The sequence below is a fragment of the Triticum aestivum genome, chromosome 4B (assembly GCF_018294505.1).
Source record: "Triticum aestivum cultivar Chinese Spring chromosome 4B, IWGSC CS RefSeq v2.1, whole genome shotgun sequence".
Taxonomy (NCBI): Eukaryota; Viridiplantae; Streptophyta; class Magnoliopsida; order Poales; family Poaceae; genus Triticum; species Triticum aestivum.
In genome coordinates, this window is record NC_057804.1 from 419550462 (window position 1) to 419573351 (window position 22890).

General features: G+C 46.0%; 1 long non-coding RNA gene across 2 annotated transcripts; it reads left to right on the plus strand.

Annotated features, from left to right (window-relative positions):
* The first annotated feature begins 16956 nt into the window (after window positions 1–16956).
* Window positions 16957–20913, plus strand: LOC123092469 (uncharacterized). Of its 2 annotated transcripts, XR_006444616.1 has the most exons (5): window positions 16957–17192; window positions 17740–17911; window positions 18059–18129; window positions 19101–19790; window positions 20568–20913. It is a non-coding gene; the product is annotated as an uncharacterized lncRNA (long non-coding RNA). The 2 variants fall into 2 exon arrangements; XR_006444617.1 differs by having other exon boundaries at window positions 18059–19790.
* The last annotated feature ends 1977 nt before the right edge of the window (window positions 20914–22890 follow it).

The following is a 22890-nucleotide window of genomic DNA, read 5'->3' on the forward strand; positions in this document are numbered from 1 at the left end:
TGAATAACAATGCATAAGATATTCAGAAGCATGATGTCCAAATTAAGCAGATGGCATTGCGATAGAGTAGAATGACAATACTTGAATTTTAAAACATGTTATCATGAATGGAATAGGTACTGAAAAACAGGAAGGCATGACAAATTTACATGCATGATCAGCATGCTAAGCACATGGCATTGCAATAGAGTAGATACACTCCAGGACATTATATGCATGTTGTACCCATATCACAGGCCAAGTTAGAGCAAGGACCTTGTGGGGTGAAGAGGATTCATCATCTTTCTGTAAGTCTTCTGAAGAACTGCCTTTACATGTTCCATCATATTGGGTATCATTGACATCAAGTTTATTGGCCTTTACATTGCTCCGTGAGGTTCTTGTGGATATATCAGTGTGTGCAATTATATCTGACATGCATGGAAGACAACTAGTAGTTAGATTTATGTAAATGAGTGCATGTAGGAGACGACATAAATAGTAGGACTGGGGTTAACTAGCAGCAACAGGTCTCATAAACTAAAGGGAGAACACAGATGAACGCTACAGAATATGTATCGTTTGTACTCGAGATTAACTAGATGGCACACAAAAGTATTAAAGAACAACATAGGTAATACTAGAAGTGGTATAATACTATAGTCACCAGCCTGTGGGATAGCATTGGCTGATGGATGATAACTATGGAACAACGTTACCTAAAGAACAAGTATCTTAGCTGAACTATGGAACAACGTGAACTCCTGAACAAGACCCGTAAGAGATCAACATGAATATACAGTGAAATGTGATGATCTATTTTCCGTGCTTAGATGAATAACAAAGCCATAAATGTTGCACACAAGTAAGATGAGGGTACAACCTATCTGGCTGCCATCCATAGGAGTGAGCATCATGTGCTGACTTGTCGATGGCCCTGCAGTTGTTGTGGCTGTCCATGTCGGGCACGCGCATTCGATGCAGGGAACTGTTGAGTGGGGACTGTAGCTCCCTTCTGGTGTATGCTTCCCTTGTTGGAGCAGCTGCGGTGAGTCGGAAGACGGTGTGTCTGAAGATGCAGATAACACATAATGTTTAGAACGACATATCTCTTTGATCCGAAGAAATAGACTAAGAGATCAACATCAAGGTACGAGAGTGGTCACACGTCTATTGATTGAAGACTAAATTGGGTTTACACGATTTTATTTTATTTTGGTACTGTCCGATCTACACGGGATGGCTTGATGGCCGTCTTGTGCCTCCCGGCTGACACTGTTCGGAATCTTCCCCGAAGAGCCAGGGACCAACGGCAGAGCAGCCTGCCTCCGCTGTCCGTGGCCCCGGCCAAAACCCCGCTCCCCGCCCCACCGCACTACCGTGGTTGCGCCGCCCCCGGGCCAATCGACAAAGACTCCCCGTCATCCAGATCCGGCGGCGGCAGTACCTTCAACCCACGCAACTCTAAAAGATAGCCATCTAAGCGCTGCTTCCGCGGCGAACTTGCGGCCCCGCACCCTTATGTTAGACACCAGCCAACTGGCAGCCTAGGAGCTCCGCCGCCTCGAGGGGTGCTGCTTCCCATTGGGAATCGATTGGCCCAGAATAAAAATTCAGACAACTGACGCCTAAATAAAGTGATTTTAGATGAGGGTGCGACCTATCTGGCAGTATGGTGAAGTAGGCAGGTCCAGCTGCCGAGTCGGTGAGGCCGGCGTGGTTGCGGTGGCGATCGACGGCAGGGAAAGAGCGATGTCGCCACGGTCGACGGCTACGCGGAAGTAGCGCCAGGACTCTAGACGGATCCGAAGTTGGAGCCGCTCCGGCGCCGTGAACAATGGCGGGGGTGAATCGGCTCCGGTACGGTTCACGCGGCCGTCATCGAGGCGGCACCAGCAGCACGGAGTAAGAGGCACACGGCCCAGTGCACGACGGCAATTGGACAACGTCTCCGGCATTAGGGAGGAGGGCGGCTGTGAAATTGGTGTGGTGGGGGGCGCCATGGAGGTGGGGCTGAGGTTTCGCGGCTCCGTAGAACGAAGCTTCCCGGGGAGAAGGTGATTTGACGCCCACGAGGTATGAATGGGGGCGGGCGGGGGGGGGGGATTGGGAGGGGAGTGGAACCATGTCTTACGGATGCATTTGTCTGAAATGTGAGGGGGAGTTACAGTTCTACCCTTGCTTATAGGCTTCTCGGCTTGGGTCTGTGTACTGAGGGTCGGGAATAGTAGAGTAACTTTGCTTCTCCCCAAATAGTGGGCGGGAGCGATTTCGGGCGAGGAGGGCGATCTCGCCACGTCCTCCATGCCCCCTCCCGTCTGCGGTAGGCGACGCCGGAGGCGGTCACCGCTGGAACTAGTGTTCGGTTTTTCACCGGAAGGCAGATGGAGGGAGGAGGCATTCTATCTGTCTTTAGATGGCAATGCGCAGATCAAGGAGTTGTTGGAGCGCGACCGCATGGCGGAGGAGCGGGAGTTGTTGGAGCGCGACCGCCTAGCGGAGGAGCAGCGTATCGCCGATTTGCGCCGCCAGCGGGACACGGAGCAGCAGCGCACCGACGCTTTGAGTCGCGAGCAGAGCACCCGCAACTGGGCCGACTACATGGTGGCCGATGCCCGGCAAATAGCCCTGGAGGCTGTCGGGCACGCACGCGTTCGCGACGCTGATTTTTACTACCAGCTCATCAAGTGGGTTTCCCGCTTGGAAGCCGAAGCTTCGGTGGACCACGCCGGCATGGAAAGGGCCAACACGCGCGAGCAACGCACCCTATTGCACCTCTAGCAAGTCCGAGGCGAGGCATAGGAAGCCGGTGCCGGCGTTTAGCGTATACCGCCGGCATCGTCTAGTTAGCTAAGAGTAAGTTAGTACTTGTCTAGTTGGAGTAGATAGTTAACTTGGCTATGATGGTTGTCAACGTGGAAGTTCAGTACTCTATATGTGGATCAGACCTGTTACTTTGCTCTGAATGTTGAACTTTCCGTTTGAACGTATGGAATGGGATGTTATTTTTTTAAATGGGTTGAATTTGTCCTCCACGGGTTTAGAGGCTGACTTGTGGGCCTAGCAAGTTAACGTGTACACAATCAGGAGATGATTGTACGTGGAGAGGATGACAGCATGGACCCGCCAAGGTCATGGCAGTACGCAAGCAAGTGCCTCCTTATTTCAAGCCAATAAAAAAATGGCTCCTCCTAGTGGATTTCTGACATCTGGGTCCCATGCCATTGTGAACGTAGTCGGTAAACGAGAGAATTGCACAATGAGCGGCTGACACCAGGGACCCAGCAGCTCGCCCAATTATTTTTGTTTTGGATTAATTTGATAAATGCCTCCGAGAAATGCCACTGCAATTTCCAAACTTTGAAAAATGCCATTTCATGCCATTTCTAGTGGCATTTTTTGAAGTTTGGAGTGGCGTTTTTCAAAGTTTGCAAACTGCAGTGGCGTTTTTCAAAGTTTGCAAAAATTGCAGTGGCATTTTTCAAAGTTTGGAAATTGCAGTGGCATTTTTATGAATCACCATAATTGGAGTGGCATTTATCTAATTTGTTTTTGAGACGAAAGCAGGGTGTCAACTGGGCTGTGCGGGACACTCTGGCCTGTCTAGACAGCCTTTTCTTTTATGTTTACCACAGACCAGCCCAGTAGTTTTTTTTTCTTTTTGAAAATGGCTAGCCCAATTTTTTTTGTGATTTGTCAAGTAAGTCACTTTATCAGGCCTGTTGGGCTAGACGAGGAGAGCTTCATTCGGCTGGCCGAGAAAATGGCCTATCAGTAATGAGAAATTGGCTGTACATTTTTAAAACACATCAAACCGGCAATTAGTTTCAAATATCTTTTTTTCATTTCGAGATCTTAAATTGCATTGATTTTTATGCATGGACAATTTATTGGATTTTATATTGATATACATTTATTTTTAAAATCAGTCTGAACGTGACTCGAAATTTTGGGATTAAAAACAGTTCAGACCGCACCGACATATGCAAAATTTCGCATAATTTTTTAACCGTGGCCACAATATGGGCTGTAATGCTAACAAAAAGAATTTGGGCTCCAAAAAACCCATAAGAATTAGAAAATGGGCTGTAAACTATTTAAAATAATGGTAGATGGGTTGTATGCTGTTTTCCACAGATTTGAGGCTTTCCACAGATGGCCTGTATACTGTTGGATGTCCATCCAACGGCCGTCGTGCTTCTTCAATATCTGCTCTTCCTGCTCCAGCCGCTCAAACAAGCGCCGGCGGGACTGCCTGCTCCCTCCTCCCGCGGTCGGCTGTGCTGCCGCGCAGGCCTCACCGCCCCACCGTACTTCCATCACTGGCCTAGCTATCCCTCTACTCACCCTCAGTCCCACACATGCTGTTATTCTCCGGCGACGGCAGACGAACCAGTAAACCCTCGTACTCCTCCACGTGGGAAATAACTGCCAAGTATTCCCTGGCTCCGTGTTGTTCCCTTCCTAGGCCTCGCCGTCATCTACTACCCTGGTGCTCTCGGCGCGGCCTGGTCAACGTGGTCAATGAACGACATCCATCGGAAGTGGACTGTACATGGAGAGGCTGACAGCTGGGTCCACGGCCGCACGCAAGGAAATGCCTCCTTATTACGCGTAAAATAATCATTCCTCCGCCTGACATCTGGGACCCACCGAAAGGGCTTCTGTATTTCGCGAAAAAAACGTTACCGCTGCTGACAGCTCGGACCCACCAGCTATATCTTCGCACGCAAGGAAGTGCCTCCTTATTACGCCCAAAAAAAGAATACTCCCCCTGCTAGCTGGGACCCAGTATAGTGGGCCTACTAAGTTAACGGGGATGAAGGGCTTTGGCAACTTAGTCAATATGCACGATTCTAGCTCGACTGACCGTACGATGTCCATCCAACGGCCGCAGTGCTAATTCAACCTCTGGTCTTCTTGCTCCAGCCGCCCAAAGCAGCATCGGCCGTGCCGCCTGCTCCTGCTTCCCGTGGCCGGCTGTGCTGCCGCAGAGGCCTCACCACCCCCATACTACTCCCACCGCTGGCCAGGCCATCCCTCCACTCCACTCACCCACACCCCCTGTTATTCTGCGGCGACGGCAGCACAGCCGAACCAGTGAACCCTCGTACTCCTCTCCGCATGGACATCCACTGCCGCGTCTTCCCCGGCTCCGCGTCGTCCCCTTCCTAGGCCCCGTCGTCGTCCACCACTGTGGTGCTCTCGGCGCGGCGTGGTCAATGTGGTCAATGACCAAATTCCATCGGAAGAATACTGTACGTGGAGAGGCTGACAGCTGGGTCCACGACAGCTGCAAGGAAGTGCCTCCTTATTACGCGGAAAATAATTATTCCTCCACCTGATAACAGGGACCCACCGGACGGGCCACCAGTATTTTGCGAAAAAAATGTTTGCCCCTAACTGCTGGGACCCACCCGACGGGCCACCGTATTTCACGAAAAAACATTCCCCCTGCTGTCAGCTCAGACCCACCGAAAGTGCCTCCTTATTATGCACAAAAAAATGAAAACCCCCCCCAGCTAGCTGGGACCCACCTTGGTGGGAGGCTGACTTGTGGGCCTACTAAGTTGACGGGGACAGAGGGCTTTGTCAACTTAGTCAATATAAACGATTCTAGCTCCAATGACCGTACGATGTCCATCCAACAGCCGTAGTGCTTCTTCAACCTCTGGTCTTCTTGTTCCAACCGCCCAAAGCAGCACCGGTCGTGCCGCATGCTCCTACCTCCCGTGGCCGGATGTGCTGCCGCAGAGGCCTCACCGCCCCCTACTATTCCCACCGCTGGCCAGGCCCTGCGGCGACAGCAGCCTCACACCACAGCCGAACCAGTGAACCCTCGTACTCCTCTCGGCACGGGCTTCCACTGCCGCGTCTTCCCCGGCTCCCCATCATCCCCTTCCTAGGCCTCGCCGTCGTCCACCACCCTGGTGCTCTCGGCGCAGCATGGTCAACGTGGTCAAGGAACGATTTCCATTAGACGTGGACTGTATGTGGAGAGGCTGACAGTTGGGTCCACGACCGCAGCAAGGAAGTGCCTCCTTATTACGCGGAAAATAATTATTCCTCCACCTGACAGCGGGGACCCACCGGACGGGCCACCATATTTCGTGAAAAAACGTTTCCTCCCTTACTGCTGGGACCCACCAGCTACACCTTCGCACGCAGGGAAGTGCGTCCGAGCCAAAAAAACGATTCGCCCCTCTGACTGCTGGGACCGACCAGCTATATTTTGGCACGCAAGGAAGTGCCTGACAGTCGGGACCCACCTGGTCGAAGCGTACGTAGCGTTGTCATTCTGGTCGCGAACGTGTATGTACATACTGGTCGTTGTAGAGGCGCGCACGTGTCGTAGTAGAGGCGCGCACGTAACATGTACACGTACGTACAACGGCCAGGGTGCAAGAAAGAAAATACGACCATGTATGTGTACATACGGGCGGGGTCTCGAACGCCTACTCGCGCATACATACATGGCTGGGTCGGAACGGAGAAACAACGTCGTCGTCGTGTTCATGGGGAGCCAACCGGCTAGGTCGGAACGGAATGCGTGGTCGTGTTCATCGAGAGGCCTTGGACGGAATAGGCGATGGAAACGAGGCCTGGCATACCGCAGAACGGAGGAAACGGACCTCCTATGTTCGGAACGGGGTCCTGTTGATCGGGAGGGGTGTGGCGTACCGCAAAACGGACGAAACGGACCTCCTACAGTCAAAACGGGGGTCCTGTTGATCGGGAGGGGTGTGGCGTACCACAAAACAGAAGAAACGGACCTCCTACGGTCGAAACGGGGGTCCTGTTGATCGGGAGGGGTGTTACGTACCGCAAAACAGAGGAAACAGACCTCCTATGGTCGAAACGGGGGTCCTGTTGATCGGGAGGGGTGTGGCGTACCGCAAAACGGACGAAACGGACCTCCTACGGTCGAAACACCTGTTGATCGGGAGGGGTGTGGCGTACCGCAAAATGGACGAAACGGACCTCCTACGGTCGAAACGGGGGTCCTATCATCGGGAGGGGTGTGGCGTACCACAAAACAAGACTCCACGGGATACTGTTCATCTCCACCGTCGACCTCCTCCAGCCTCCACGGGCTACCGTCGACCTCCTCCAGCCTCCACGGGCTCCTGTTCATCCAGCCTCCACCGTGCGCTACTCCATCGTCTACTATTCATCCAGCCCTCCACCATCTACTTTTCATCCAGCCCTCCACACCACGGGGTCCTGTTCAACCACCCCTCCACGGCCACCCCTCCATCGTCTACTGTTCATCCAACCCTCCACACCATGGGGGCCTGTTCATCCAGAGGCAACGCCACCGCTCACTGTTCATCCACCCCCCCCCCTCCGCAACGCCCACTGTTCATCCCAGAGGCAGCATCGATCGGCTTCAGTTAGCAGCAGTAGCGAAGGAATCGCTCCATCGGGTTCAGTTAACAGCCATCGATCAATCACTCAGGTTCAGTAACGCGTAGCCTGCAGTGCAATCGCTCGGGTTCAGTTAGATCCCAACGCCTCGCTCGGGTTCAGTTAGAGCCAACGCCTTGCACACACGCGCGTACGTGTATGAGAGAAACGCGCATCGCTCCGCCCCCGACCTCCCACAGTAACCAGCAACTCCCCGAAATTTTCCTCCCCCTCGCTTCTACCATGATTTTTTCCGTCATGGATGGCCCAAAGAATGTCATGCAGCTGCGTCTCCGGCCCACCCAGGACGAAAAGCCCATTTTCTGTCATGATTTTTTTTGTCATAGAAGTAGGAGCCCACCACATCTATGATGATACCGGGTTTTGTCACAATTATCGTCATAGAAGTGTCATATGTATGACATGAAAAAAATTCGTTCGGCCCAAAATGTCATGGATGTGTCTTTTTTTTGTAGTGGCAGTGGCCGAGCGCGGTGTGGGTGCGGGCACAGCGTGGTGAGCGCGCATCGGACGCGGCAGGAGCGCGTCAACCGCGGGCGAGATCAGCGGGGACCGCGACAACTCGGGGGAAGAGAAGGGGAAGACAGTCGGCATGCATATGGGGACAGGGGAAAGAAGAGGTTATGGCCTCACCAAGGATCGTGGGGTCAAGGCAGTGGGGCGCAAGGTGGTTGACGGGGACGACAGCGATGGGTAGGCAGGCCGGCGGGGACGAGACGAGGTCGAGGCGGCGTCAATCCAGGCAGCGGGGTCATCAGGCTCCGAGGCGCGCGGGTGCGAGCCCCGATCCGATCTGGATCGGGGGGAGAGGAGGGGAACAACGTGGGGGGAAGAATGGGGCGTCGGGGAGTGGTTAGGGTTTCGGGTCCAGGTATAAGGGGAGTGGGGGTGGGCCGGTTGGGCCTTTTGGCCTGGTGGCCTGCTGGCTAGGTGGGCCATTCGGCCCAGGGGAGGGGGGTTCTTCTTTTATTAGATGTGTTTGTTTTCTTTCTTTTATTTGTTCCTTTTTTTGTTTTTATTTATTCTTTACTGTTTTCTTTTAGTTTCCTTTTATTTTTGTTTTAGTAAAATACCAAAATGGCACCATAATTGATATTACCAAATATGCCACTGCCACATTAACTTGGACAGCTAAATAAAATAGTTTAATATTTTACAAAATACAAAAGGCATTTAATTAATTAATTTTGCTGCTGTTTTATTCATTTTTGAGTATTTACACATTTATTACAAGTGTGGTCTCTCCACCATTGTTACTTAGGATTTATTTGTCCCAATTTGAACATTTTAGTTTTAATGTTAGAAAACTTTTATTGTTTGCCTTTATTTTAAATTTGAATGTATTGGACCGGTTTAGATCTAACGATAGACTAGCAACGGTATCAGAGGTGACGTGGCATCATTACGAGGGGGTTACTGTAGCTTAATTACCCGGGCGTCACAATTCTCCTCCACTACAAGAAATCTCGTCCCGAGATTTTAAGAGGTGGAGTAAGGGGGGGAAGGTGCTGGTAGCGAAAAACCTAACGAGTCTTCTCGGTCTTGGCTCCCCTTTCGAAGAGGTTGATCCCTTTCGTTGATGTCTTCATTTCTCTGCTCCAAGTCACCATGATCAAGTCGTCATCCTTTCTTCGGGATCTCCATCGTCCTACGAACGCGATCAAGGGGAAAAACTCTGGAAGAACGCATCTCCACTAAGATGGACATCTGAAGGTGAACTCAATGGGAAATACACAAGGTACCCCCACGAGTTGTATTTTAGTGCATTCGTTGAGTGCAATATATGATGGTACCAAAGTTTTAAACGGGTAGGCAATCATTCAACGACTAGACAGAAGCTAGAATGGGGGTTTGAACAACGAGAATAACATGGTGTTTGATTCCAGGATGAATAGTGGTATAGCATTTAGCTCGTGAATCACATACGAAGCCAGGTGCAAAGGATACATTAGAATCCGGGTTGTAAAGGAGAGTCGGGTTTCGATCCAGTGGACCTGTGGGTTATGGGCCCACCATGTGGGTTGAAAGTAGGAAGGGTGGTGACATCTTGCAATACCGCGACAGGGAGGCATGTCAGTGGATAGCTTGTCAGGTATGCCGACAACAATGTCGGTACCAAGGACGGGGAACGAAGAAAGCAATTTTCCTGCTTGATGAACGAGGTGAACCAATTGGCAAAGTTACCACCCATCGGTGGTTACCGAAATGTCATCAACAATAGTAACATGATCTTACAGACATAATGGTACAACAAGGTGCCTGCCAAAGCACGGAATTTTCTCTGCTCAGTTAAGTCAGATTCAAGAAAGGTTAAACAAAAGAATGGATAGGAAAATGCGATTATCAGATCAAACAGAACAATGGAAAGGAAAATTGTGATTACACACAATTATTAGGAGTATCTCCTTCCCATGTACAAGCAGAACATGGCATACAGGGTAGGAGAGCAAGTACCCAACCATTCAGATAAGAGGCAAGGATTAATCAAGATGTTACCCATACAACGGTGTTTGGATAGCTGACCAAGAAACATTTAGCATCGCGCCTCCAATGTTCTTGTTGAAGAGCGGATTATCATAGTCATGCTTCGAGGTAGCAATGATATGGTGTTCCAATCAAGGGCCAGACTTTGGATACACAAATGATCCATCAGGAGCAACTTATAAAATAGGTCTTACAATTTCCTCCAGGAAGAATGGTTATCTTGCAAAAGATATTATAATGATAGGTCCTCTAGCCGGGGAGGGGGGGTGCTAGGCATGACATCATGTTACCGGGTCATCAAAGGACCAACATCATAACTCTTGGAAAGTTGTCCCAACCATCATATCTGACCGAGATTCAGATCCGATTGGTGTCATGATACCTCAGACTCAGGGTGTCCAAGAGGAAAAGGTGCAACACAAATCGACAAAATGACATTGCAAGATTCTTGGGAAATGAACTATGGGAGCGGGTTCCTGAAGCAATAGTTCATCATTAAACCAAGGAGGGGATGAGAAGGTGGCTGATGGGCTCAGCGACAATTCATCGAGAATTCCAAACGGATGGATTTCCACAATAAGGTGAACAAGAAGATGACAATTGTCAGTTCAAATGATATAATGTTGTATGCTCGAGGAAAACATACACCATCAATCATTAATTGAAAGGTGTGCCCAAAATATGACCTTAGGCAGCAAGATCAATGTTAAAGTGACCATTCAATAACCAACAGTCTAAGAATGAACTGTCGATCGTTGACTTCAAAGCAATAGGGTTGCTAGAAGTACAGAACTCAAACAACATCGTTAGCATATTGGTATCCCGGTTAAAAACAACACGGGGACCAAGGAAGAATGGTGATAGCGAGAAGTATCATCATACCGAGAAATTTCTAAGAGGTGGAGCAATTCCCCCACAACATTCTCGACATAAAAGACAGTAATACTTCAAGGCAGAACACAACACTAGCTGGAGAGCAAGTTGTATTCATAATGTGGACAAGTTCACGATGAAAGGAAGTCAAGGGTGTTGTCGATGATAATAAAAATCATCGAGGGCAAGGAGGTATTTCTCATCATGAACACAGTTGACATCTCAGAAGAAGTCAAAGTGTTGAAAGTGATCTGACACATTTGCCGGGAGGTTTCAAGAGGATGCAATCAAACAACAATGGCAACAAGCAAGGAAATGACGAAGTGGCAAGTTATAGGATCAATCTATAAGATGCAAGCTCGAAACCAAAGTTGCCTTTCAAGACAAGCAACATGATGTTGAAGGCTCGACGTAAGTCGTGCTCACACACTGAAGAATTCATGCACCAGAGAAGGATGAGCTAGCACAGTCAAAGATAGCAAGACCAGGAAGCAACCGATAGTCTAGGAATGACTAGATTGAGTTCAGAATTTCCTAGTAAAAATACTAGGGGTATTTGATTTGTAGTGCGGAATAATTTCACTAGTCGTTGTCCTTGGTTGATAACAACCCAGAACCCGTAGAGTGACTACGACAAGGAAAGACGTTACTTCAACAAAATTAGTAAGATGTGATGCAATGGCAAGACATCTTCGAGATACCAGGGGGTAATACTCGAAGGTAGAACATGATAGAAGTATAACCGGGTCATTGACCTGTGACTGTAGATACTTTAACCTCGCCAAAAATAGACGAGGCACTGGAATGAATTCCCATCAGATATATCAGATCAGGGCAGCATGGTCGGAACCATAACTGTAAGGAATCAATTCAAGAATACGGAAAGAATCATACAGCTGGATAATCATTTTGCAAGAAGCTTCCGAGATGGTCTACATCATTTTCATGGGCATGAACACAAAGTTCAAGGTCGACTCCCACTTCTTTAATGCATATCATTTCATTCACCTCTTGCTTTGATATAACTATAGTGTTGCAATTTTATCTGGTAGAACACCAGAAGAGTATGACTTGTGAAAACTTTCAGGTTCTCACAGATTAGGGGAAGGCATAGGTTCAACCCTTCGGGCATCTTAGTAACATATACCACAAGTTTCAAAAGTAAATACACAAGCTCAAAAGCAGAGCATGGTTGGCCAAGCAGAGGATACAATTTACCAAAGGCATTATATACCCGTGGAAAGGCTCACAAGGTTATTGAATATGAAGGACGATGTCGGATGAAATCCAACAATGGATCGGGCGATCCACAACGGAGCTGATGTGAGTATCGGTACTCAATCAGAGGAAGAAAGAATGCACGGGCATCAAATTATAGAACATCTGCATAATTCGATGCTTAGATAACAAAGGAATTATGATTTCCAAAACAAGGGATCAGAAGCAGACGCTCTGATCAAGGATGGATAAGTTGGATAGACCAGAGGCACAATTGACGACAAATAGTTTGGTCCAGAACCAGCTCATGTTCAGAATGACGTCTGAGCCGGAAAGATAATTTAGAAGGGTCGATTGATGATTGTGTGCATTCGCACACATGTTGAATCAATAGGATCAAAATGACAGTGTCAAAAGATACTAGTGAATATTGCTAGTGATATGGGAGCATCCATAATGTAAGCATACAAGTATTTGCAGAGCAATAGTTTGAAGAGGATGCGCAGAAGGTCGGATAGTATTTCAGAGTATCTTATGAAGCATACGAACAACTGGGGATGAACGGATACTCAATAAGTGCGAGGAATTTTCAATAGGGGTATTCATGTGGTAAAGAACTGCAACGCAGTAAGCTTAAAGGATTTTCGGAACAACGGAGAGCAATTTAAGGCATCTTGTAATAACAAGAGCAACTGAGGATGAAGGTATGAATGACAATTGTAGGTAGTTATCCATAAGGGTATATCGGTGGTAGGGGATTGTAAAGTCAATGGGCACAAGGGTCTCGGAAAAACCTCGAAGAGTATCTTCAGAATCTTCTGGTGCAGCAAGCGATCATCTGGAGTGAGGGGCTCTCCGGGAGAAAGTATTTTCGAGAACCTAAAGTTAGTCTTTTTAGCAAAATCATTTAACCCGAATAGAGGAAAGATTAGAGTCCTAGAGTATAGGTCGAGGAATAAAAGATCCTAATGCCACCCAATGGCGACGTGGGTCCACAAGACACACAGCCATGTTAGTAAAAGTTTTGCAATGACTAGACTCAACTTCGGCCAAGGAGTTTGGAAGGGAGATTCCTACAGGCAGTCGGCTCTGATGCCAACTTGTGACGCCCCCGATTCAATCGTACACTAATCATGCATGCAAACGTGTACGATCAAGATCAGGGACTCACGGGAAGATATCACAACACAACTCTAAAAAAATAAATAAGTCATACAAGCATCATATTACAAGCCAGGGGCCTCGAGGGCTTGAATACAAGTGCTCGATCATAGACGAGTCAGCGGAAGCAACAATATCTGTGTACAGATGTAAGTTAAACAAGTTGCCATAAGATGGCTAGCACAAACTGGGATACAGATCGAAAGAGGCGCAGGCCTCCTGGCTGGGATCTTCCTAACTACTCCTGGTCGTCGTCAGCAGCCTGCACGTACTAGGAGGCACCTCCAGTGTAGTAGTCATCATCGACGGTGGCGTCTGGCTCCTGGGCTCCAACATCTGGTTGCGGCATCCGAGAAGAAGAGGAAAACGGGGGAAAAGAGGGAGCAAAGCAACCGTGAGTACTCATCCAAAGTACTCGCAAGCAAGGAGCTACACTACATATGCATGCGTATATGTGTAAGGAGGCCATATTAGTGGACTGAACTGCAGAATGCCAGAATAAGAGGGGGATAGCTAGTCCTATCAAAGACTACGCTTCTGGCACCTCCGTCTTGCAGCATGTAGAAGAGAGTAGATTGAGGTCCTCCAAGTAGCATCGCATAGCATAATCCTACCCGACGATCCTCCCCTTGTCGCCTTGTGGAAAAGCGATCACCGGGTTGTCTATGGAACTTGTCTGGGTGTGTTTTATTAAGTATCCGGTTCTAGTTGTCATAAGGTCAAGGTACAACTCTGGGTCGTCCTTTTACCGAGGGACACGGCTATTCGAATTGATAAACTTCCCTGTAGGGGTGCACCACATAACCCAACACGCTCGATCCCATTTGGCCGGACACACTTTCCTGGGACATGCCCGGCCTCGGAAGATCAACACGTCGCAGCCCCACCTAGGCACAAAAGAGAGGTCAGCACGCCGGTCTAACTCCTATGGCGTAGGGGTCTGGGCCCATCGCCTATTGCACACCTGCACGTTGCGAGGGCGGCCGAAAGCAGACCTAGCCTCCCTAATACAAGAGCAGGCATTCCAGTCCAATCCGGCGCGCGCCGCTCTATCGCTGACGTCAAGAAGGTTGCGACTGATACCACGACGCCGAGTGCCCATAACTATTCCCGCGTAGTTGGTTAGTGCGTATAGGCCAGTGGCCAGACTTAGATCAAATACCAAGATCTCGTTAAGCGTGTTATTATGAAGTAACCGCGGACGTCGACCAGGGCCAGGCCCACCTCTCGCCTAGGTGGTCTCAACCTGCCCTGTCACTCTGCCACATAGTAACAGTCGGGGGCCGTCGGGAACCCAGGCCCACCTCTACCGGGATGGAGCCACCTGTCCTTTCGGCCCCCACATCGGAATCACTTGCGGGTACTCAACGAGCCAACCCGACTTTAGTCACCATCTGTATAGTATGTATATATGTATAGTATATACCCGTGATCACCTCCCAAGTGATCACGACCCGATAGTATAGCAAGGCAGACTGGCAAGAATGTAGGGCCAATGATGATAAACTAGCATCCTATACTAAGCATTTAGGATTGCGGGTAAGGTATCAACGACTGTAGCAACAATGACAGGCTATGCAACCGAATAGGAGTAACCGAACAATAACATGCTACACTACTCTAATGCAAGCAGTATAGAGAAGAATAGGCGATATCTGGTGATCAAGGGGAGGCTTGCCTGGTTGCTCTGGCAAGAAGGAGGGGTCATCAACACCGTAGTCGAACTGGGTGCAGCAGCGTCGGTCTCGTAGTCTACCGGAGAGAAGAGGGGGAAGAAACAGTAAATATAATGCAAACATAAGCATGACGATGCATGACATGACAATGAGCGGGGTTAGGTGTGCCCTAACGCGGTAGTAGGTGATACCGGCGAAAGGGGGAAACATCCGGGAAAGTATCCCTGGTGTTTCGCGTTTTCGGACAGGTGATCCAGAGGGGAAAAGTTGCGTGTTCGATATGTTAGGGATGTGTGGCGGACGAACGGGCTGCGTATCCAGATTGGTCTCGTCGTTCTAAGCAACTTTCATGTTAAAAATAATTTAATCCAAGTTACGAATTAAAAGATATGATTTTCTAAAAATTTACTAATTTCTGGAATTTAATTAATCATTTAATTTAATTGAAATTGGATTAATGACATCAGAATGATGTCATGTTGGCATCAGTAGTCAACAGGGATTGACTAAGTCAAACTGACATGTGGGCCCAGTGGGACCCACCTGTCATACAATGTTTAGTTAATTAGGGTTAGGTTAACTAATTACTGCTTAGTTAGACTAACAGGTCAATTTAGACTAATTAAGTAGGATTAATTAACTTAATTAATTTAGTTAATTAATTAAATTATTATTATTACTATTTTATATTTATTTTTTATTAAAACGTTCTGGGCAGGGGCCCACTTGTCATTGGCCCCGGGGGCCTTAGCGGATCAGGCGCAGGGGCGCATCTGGGCGGGCGTAACCGCCCGAACGAGGGGACGCGGGTGCGGGCGGCCAGCGCGGCGAGGCCACCGTGGCTGGCGGGGCAAGGGGCCGGAGCGGGGGCGAACCCGGGCGGGGCCGCGAGGCCGCAACGTGCGACGCGGGCAGCGGGCGCCACAGCGCAGGTAGGTGCGCGGCGCAGCGAGGCCACGACGGAGTGGGGAGGCGCGGTCGGCGACCGTTGTCGCCGACCACGGTGGCAGCAACTAGGTGCGCGCGGCGAGGACGGTGCCAGCAGCAGCAGAACGACAGTGAGCACCGGGCGGGGCCAGTAGTCACGTGTAGCCAGGGCACGGCGAGGCGCAGGCGAGGTCGGGCAGTGGCCGAGCGCGGTGCGGGCGCGGGCACGACGCGGTGAGCGCGCATCGGACGCGGCCGGAGCGCGTCAACCGCGGGCGAAATCGGCGGGGACCGCGGCAACCCGGGGGAAGAGAAGGGGAAGACAGTCGGCATGCATATGGGGACAGGGGAGAGAAGAGGCCATGGCCTCACCGGGGATCGTGGGGTCAAGGCAGTGGGGCGCGAGGTGGTTGATGGGGACGACGACGATGGGTAGGCAGGCCGGCGGGGACGAGACGAGGTCAAGGCGGCGTCGATCCAGGCGGCGGGGTCGTCGGGCTTCGAGGTGCGCGCGTGCGAGCCCCGATCCGATCTGGATCAGGGGGAGAGGAGAGGAACGACATGGGGGGAAGAGTGTGGCGTTGGGTAGTGGTTATGGTTTCGAGTCCAGGGATAAGGGGAGTGGGGATGGGCCGGTTGGGCCTTTTGGCCTGGTGGCCTGCTGGCTAGCTGAGCCATTCGGCCCCGGGGGAGGGGGGTTCTTCTTTTTGTTAGATGTGTTTGTTTTCTTTCTTTTATTTGTTCCTTTTCTGTTTTTATTTATTCTTTACTACTTTTTTTTTAGTTTCCTTTTATTTTTGTTTTAGTAAAATACCAAAATGGCACCATAATTGATACTACCAAATATGCCACTGCCACATTAACTTGGACAGCTAAATAAAATAGTTTAATATTTTACGAAATACAAAAGGCATTTAATTAATTAATTTTGCTGCTGTTTTATTCATTTTTGAGTATTTACACATTTATTACAAGTGTGGTCTCTCCACCATTGTTACTTAGGATTTATTTGTCCCAATTTGAACATTTTAATTTTAATGTTAGAAAACTTTTATTGTTTGCCTTTTATACCTATAATAATTTCAGACTCCCTGCAAATTACCATGTTAATTAAAAATTAAGAACCGTTTATCTGGTGGGACCCCGTGTTATGTATTCTTACAGCTATTAGATGAATCCCAGCCGAGCTAACTATTGCACATGGCTGCCTCTTATTTTATATAATGAAAAAAAAACTATCTGCTCATTGGCCCGTCTTCCTCCTCCGCCTCCCCGTCTTCCTCCTCCGCCTCCTACACTATTCCTCTTCCGCCGCTCTCCATGCCCTAGGCCTAGAGGCTCCATCCATGAGATGTGGTCTCAGTATTAGGTAGACGACGACGGCGGCCGGTGGCGCTCCCATTCATGGCCGGCGAGCAGAAGCTGCAACTTCCGTCGCGCCACGAGGTACACTGCTGCCACGCGCCCAACCGACTCTCTTTCCCTCTTTGTTCTCTGCCATAGGTCGCTGGCCATCGATGCTGCAACTCAATCTCTCCAATCCCTCCCTCCCAGATCTTTAGATCTCCTCTTATTTCAACTTTTCAAATCCATGACCGTAGTGATGATCTCAGGTAAGCCATGTGCGTTTCTATTTCCCATTAGATTCATGTGCCCCTTTGATCTAGAAAAACATGCCAAATCTGCGTGTTCTTTCGATCTGGAAAAGATTGCATCACAATAGCATTAGTAATTTGTGTTTTTTCTTGCGGGGATTAGTAATTTGTGTTTTAGGGATCTATCTAGGTTTTTTATTTTTTTGGTGTAACATTAGTATTGTTTCTCACTGTGTATATGTATCAAACTCGCATTATTATTGTTGGAGTTCCATGTATACAGATCTCTTCTCTGTATTTCATTGCAATGTTATGGTCCGTGCTGCAATCCAATGTCTCCTTAATGCCCTTCCCACCCAACCATTAGATCTCTTCTTATTTCAAGTTTTTAAATCCAGGACGGTTGGTTCATCATATGAGGAGGTGTATGCATGATGGTTTGGAGAAAGGAGGTTGCCATTGGTACTTGAGGCCGTCAAGTTGAGGAATTACGTTGGATTGGTGGCACTCCAACTCACAATCCAAACCCAACTCGAGTTCATCTCCCCTTATTCCTGTCCCACCCCACCGGTAAATACCCCTGAATTATTAAATCCTAATTCTTCCATCCATTGAATTCATCACTGAACACCTAATAAGTCGGCTTAATCCATCACGTCTCATCAACAGCAAAAGTTTTTTTTTTTCATATCTATCTTCACCGCTTCTCTGTGTCAGATTATACATTTAGGCGAGCGGAGGGGAACCAACTAGGGTTTGAACTGCATTGCTTAAAGTGGCACCATCCAGTGAGTTTCTGTTAAACTACATCTACATCAATTGCCCCACTAGCCAATTTACATTTTTTGCAGGAAGCTTTACACATGTCCTCCCATGCAACCATTTGTTAGACAACAAAATTAGTTGATGATTCCTATGTAATGAATTTGGACATTGTATGTTATTTCTTCAGAGTAAACACTAATTGTTAGATTATCTGCATGTTAGTGTGGTATGTATATATATATAATAATTCTCTCTTCCGGGATTAAAAAAAAGCCAAGTTAACATTTTAAGTTTTACAAATTTTCCAGATTTCTCAAAATGATTTCTAATATTGTGTATAATCTATCTTTGGCAGTTCCATAGTAAGATTTTCAAATTGTCACCCATGCAAAAAATTAAGCTAGATGTATGGCGTACTTGAGTTATATAGGTTCTGTTTACAGCACATACATGTACTGTGTTTGAAAAGGGAGCCAAATCTATGATTTTATTATCAAACACACATGAAATTTTGCTGCAAATGTAGCCATGGAATCCATATTTCCTAGGTTCATTCCAATAAATATGATATTTCTTTTGGAGTTCCAGTGTTTTGATTTTAGAGATGCTAACTTATACAAAAATATGCTAATATATATTACCACCTAAGATATCAGAGTGCCCTTTTAGTGATTTGCATATTTAAGGCGGGGAGGTATATACATTGATAATGATCCAAATATTGTCAGCTAAATATGTTTTTGTGAAATTGACAGATTTATGTGTTCTATTGTGAGCAGCAGAATGTTTAGTGTACATGCGTGACACTATATCTACTTCAAATAGTACTGTAGACTAGGAACTGTAGAAAAAATATGTGAGAAAACTTAATCACTACCATACTATTTGTAAGTAGGTTGCAAATAGGACATATAATCCTTATACGATCTTAACTACCTCCAATTTCAGTATGGTCGCGTCATTGGTCACATTGTAACTGTACCTTCTACTACAGGTTTGACTTGAATTTTGGCTTCTGTACGTATGGTGTTGGTTCGCCTCTCCATAGGTTTCTACCTCCCGGAATTCATCTTCCTGTTGCCACATAATTACATCAATTGTTATTGGAAAATCAATGTATAGATCCATTGTTTCCCTCTATAGTGCACATGCTCTTATATTTGTTTTTGGACTGATTCTTCCATCGATTTCTTGCTATGTTTGGATAACTAGAGTATCTAATTTGAAATTATCCAGTCTTCTGTATGTTCACTTGCATAGATGGCTTAATCTAGAACCTAAACTGAAGACTCAATATAGCACATATACTTGGCCAGTTATCCTAAGAATATTAATCCACCTGGACTTTTAACTTGACTTCCAAAGAAGTTCTTAACTATCAAGCATTTTTGAGTTTTTAGTAAACTGAAATAATGTTGCACTCTGACAATACTATTCTGATTTTGTAAGTTAATAGAAATCCTTCAATTTCATACCACTTTTACATTTGGATGATTGCGACATTATATCTTCTCTGAATTCCGCTTGCATGTTTCCAGTTGAAACAGTAACTGAGTTTGATAAGTAACCACTATATTATTTTCTATGTGTAATTGGCATGTACACATGTTGTCGCTCTGCTTGAGTCATCCATCTCCACATTACGAGCCTGAGACTTCCATCACAACAATCTATATGTATCCAGGTAGTGTCCAATATGTACACACAAGCTCTTCTCACAGTCCGACTAAGTTGATTGTAACTGAGTGTGTGTGTGTGGCCATGAGGCAGACTTTATCTTGGTCTGAGTATCAGTTCCCTTCAACGGCACAATTTTGGATGCTATTTTCTTCTAGATGTATAGGTTTCTGCGGGTCCCATTGGCTGCTACATTTTAGTGAGACGATAGCTCAATGTCATGCTCACCAGTTCTGTAAAAATGAAAAATCGAGTTGACTGTATTTTGTACCTGTTTTAGTAATTACATGCTGTGATTATTTTCTTTCTAGATATGGAAATACTCTAAGGATTAAGATTTTTGAGACGTTAAGGTATCTGATGATTAATTAGCCTTTGTAAGATTTATGCACTCAGGTCATACAACCTAGATAATTCTCCTTGGATCTCCATAATTTCTAACTGAATATAGTTGTATACTGACAGTAAATCCCGTTTTAGTAATTAGTTGGATATAATTCTTTGACATGTTTTTATTAAAATGTCTGCTTAAATCAGCGTTAGATACTCCCATAATCGATTACTTTTTGGATAGAATTATTACTATAAGAAGTATATTGGTTCTCCGGTGTTTTCAGTTCGTACAATAAACAAATTATATTGTTTTCCATTAATCATTTCTCATGTAGTTTTCCTCTGCAGTATGTATCTTTTGCTTCATAATTCATCTGTTCACAAGATTGATGCCTAGAAATTTCAGCCTTCCGTGCTAAATGCCATTCTCTTTTGACTTGATAAATACCAGGTAACATGGAGTCTGCTCATTTGTAACTGCATAGGGATAGGAACAGACTCCATGTAATTACAAATGAGAACATGGATTCAGCTTAAGTTTGAGAAAGTGGCGGACAAAAGAGAACTGGACTATTGTTGCTGAGCGATAGCTCTGGCCGCATGATCATCTATGTATATAGTTTTTAACAATAAATGTATCCTGATTGGTATAGCACAATTGGAAATCTTACTTTCTTCTGATCTCTTAATTTCAAGATGAACTGGAGAGGGGAATTTGTACTAAGTTTGGAATCTGGCACAGTAAGTGTGTATTTGCGGTATTGATGTATAGTTATTAAGAAAGTTACATTTTTCCAGCTATTGTGCTACTGAGAAGGAAGCATGGCTGAGAATTGCTCTGGTGGAGTTGAATGTCTTTGTGACTGAATACTAGAGACGCTGACTTGCAGCCACTCTTTACAGTCCTACCACCTAGCTTTTATCTCTCACCTTCTGTTATTTTCATGTTAACACTGCCATTGGGGCAAATCTATATTGCTTATTGATCGAGTCTAGCTATTGGTAGAATTCCATGTTTCCTACACTATATTATACCCATTACTAATTGAATGTTGATTCTGACAATCTTAAAACATCCACCAGTCAGTGGCAACTCGAAAAAGGTAAGCTGGAGAAATAACAAAAAGTCACACGAAACCTCCCCTTAGCTAATACCATAAGGGTTCTATCGAGGCTCTCTGTTAACAGCGCTTTGGTAAAAGTAAGCTTAAGGACTCATACAATTAATGAACTGTGCATGTTGAGTTTGAAAAAGAATCTACAGATATTTTTTCTCTTACAGATCATGTGACTATGTTTTGTTTTAAGATTAAATCAAAATGCTTCAGCAATACACATTTAGTTATTGTAATTTTATTTTATTTCACTAGCACTCTCTTCTCTGCAAAAAATAATTAATTATGGAATGCATTGATAAGCTGTCAAAAAAGGGATGATACATTTCCTTATCATTTTGCCCGATTGCTCGATATTCATTTAGTAAAAAAATATTTCCAAAAATATTTTGTTTCTAAATTACAAATGAAACTATTGGCTTAATAATTAATTTCAGAACACAACTAAGCATAGAAATTGAGAAGCGCCCAGTTTTCTTGCCCTCAGCTACTAATGTAATATTTTCCTCCGTATGCATATGTATCTCTCTTTTCCATTATGTGACATGGTTGTCTGAATTTTAATGCAACCCGTGAAGTTGTGCTTGATGAATGAATGTCCAAATTTCAGTACAACTAGGTTTTCCTTGGTTAGGTTGCATTCATGCAAACAAAAAATTTCATCGTGTTAGACGTTCTGCAGGTAATATCCATCTAATATCACTTACAATAGATGTTATCAATCTATATTGCTTCAAGTGAAGTACCTTTTGTCTCTCACTCTTTCGTGGTACAGTAATTTGCAGCATCAATCTACACAATAAATAGAGCAGGTCAAAAACACAAACAAAAAATAGAGGATGAAAACATGCCAATAAATAAGTATCATCATATCCGTACATGGATAAACGTCTTTTCATCAACCGTGCTTGGCCTCTAAACTGATATCTATATAGATCAGAAGAAAAAGCTTGATATTAATTGAAAGAAGTAGCAATGTAATGCCAATTGTGTACTTCTGCATGTGGATTAAATATAACCTGGTAAGTATGACAATCAGTGAATCATTCATCTGTTATATTATATTACACTTGGTTACTAATTCAAATACAAATTTCTCAATTGAAGTTCTTTCATAAGCAACTTAATATCAATTTCGGCTTGAAAGGTATTTTATTCAACAACGATAGTTTTATGATGCTAGCCCGTGCAGATGCACGGGTTGACGACTAGTTATTTTAAATTTGAATGTATTGGACCAGTTTAGATCTAACGATAGACTAGCAATGCTATCGGAGGTGACGTGGCATCATTACGAGGGGGTTACTGTAGCTTAATTACCCGCGCGTCACATGTATATAGGCATCACGTCCGTGACAAGTAGACCGAAATGATTCTGCATCTACTACTATTACTCCACACATCGACCGCTATCCAGCATGCATCTAGAGTATTAAGTTCATAAGAACAGAGTAATGCTTTAAGTAAGATGCATGATGTAGAGGGATAAACTCATGCAATATGATATAAACCCCATCTTGTTATCCTCGATGACAACAATACAATACGTGCCTTGCTGCCCCTGCTGTCACTGGGAAAGAACACCACAAGATTAAACCCAAAGCTAAGCACTTCTCCCATTACAAGAAAGATCAATCTAGTAGGCCAAACCAAACTGAT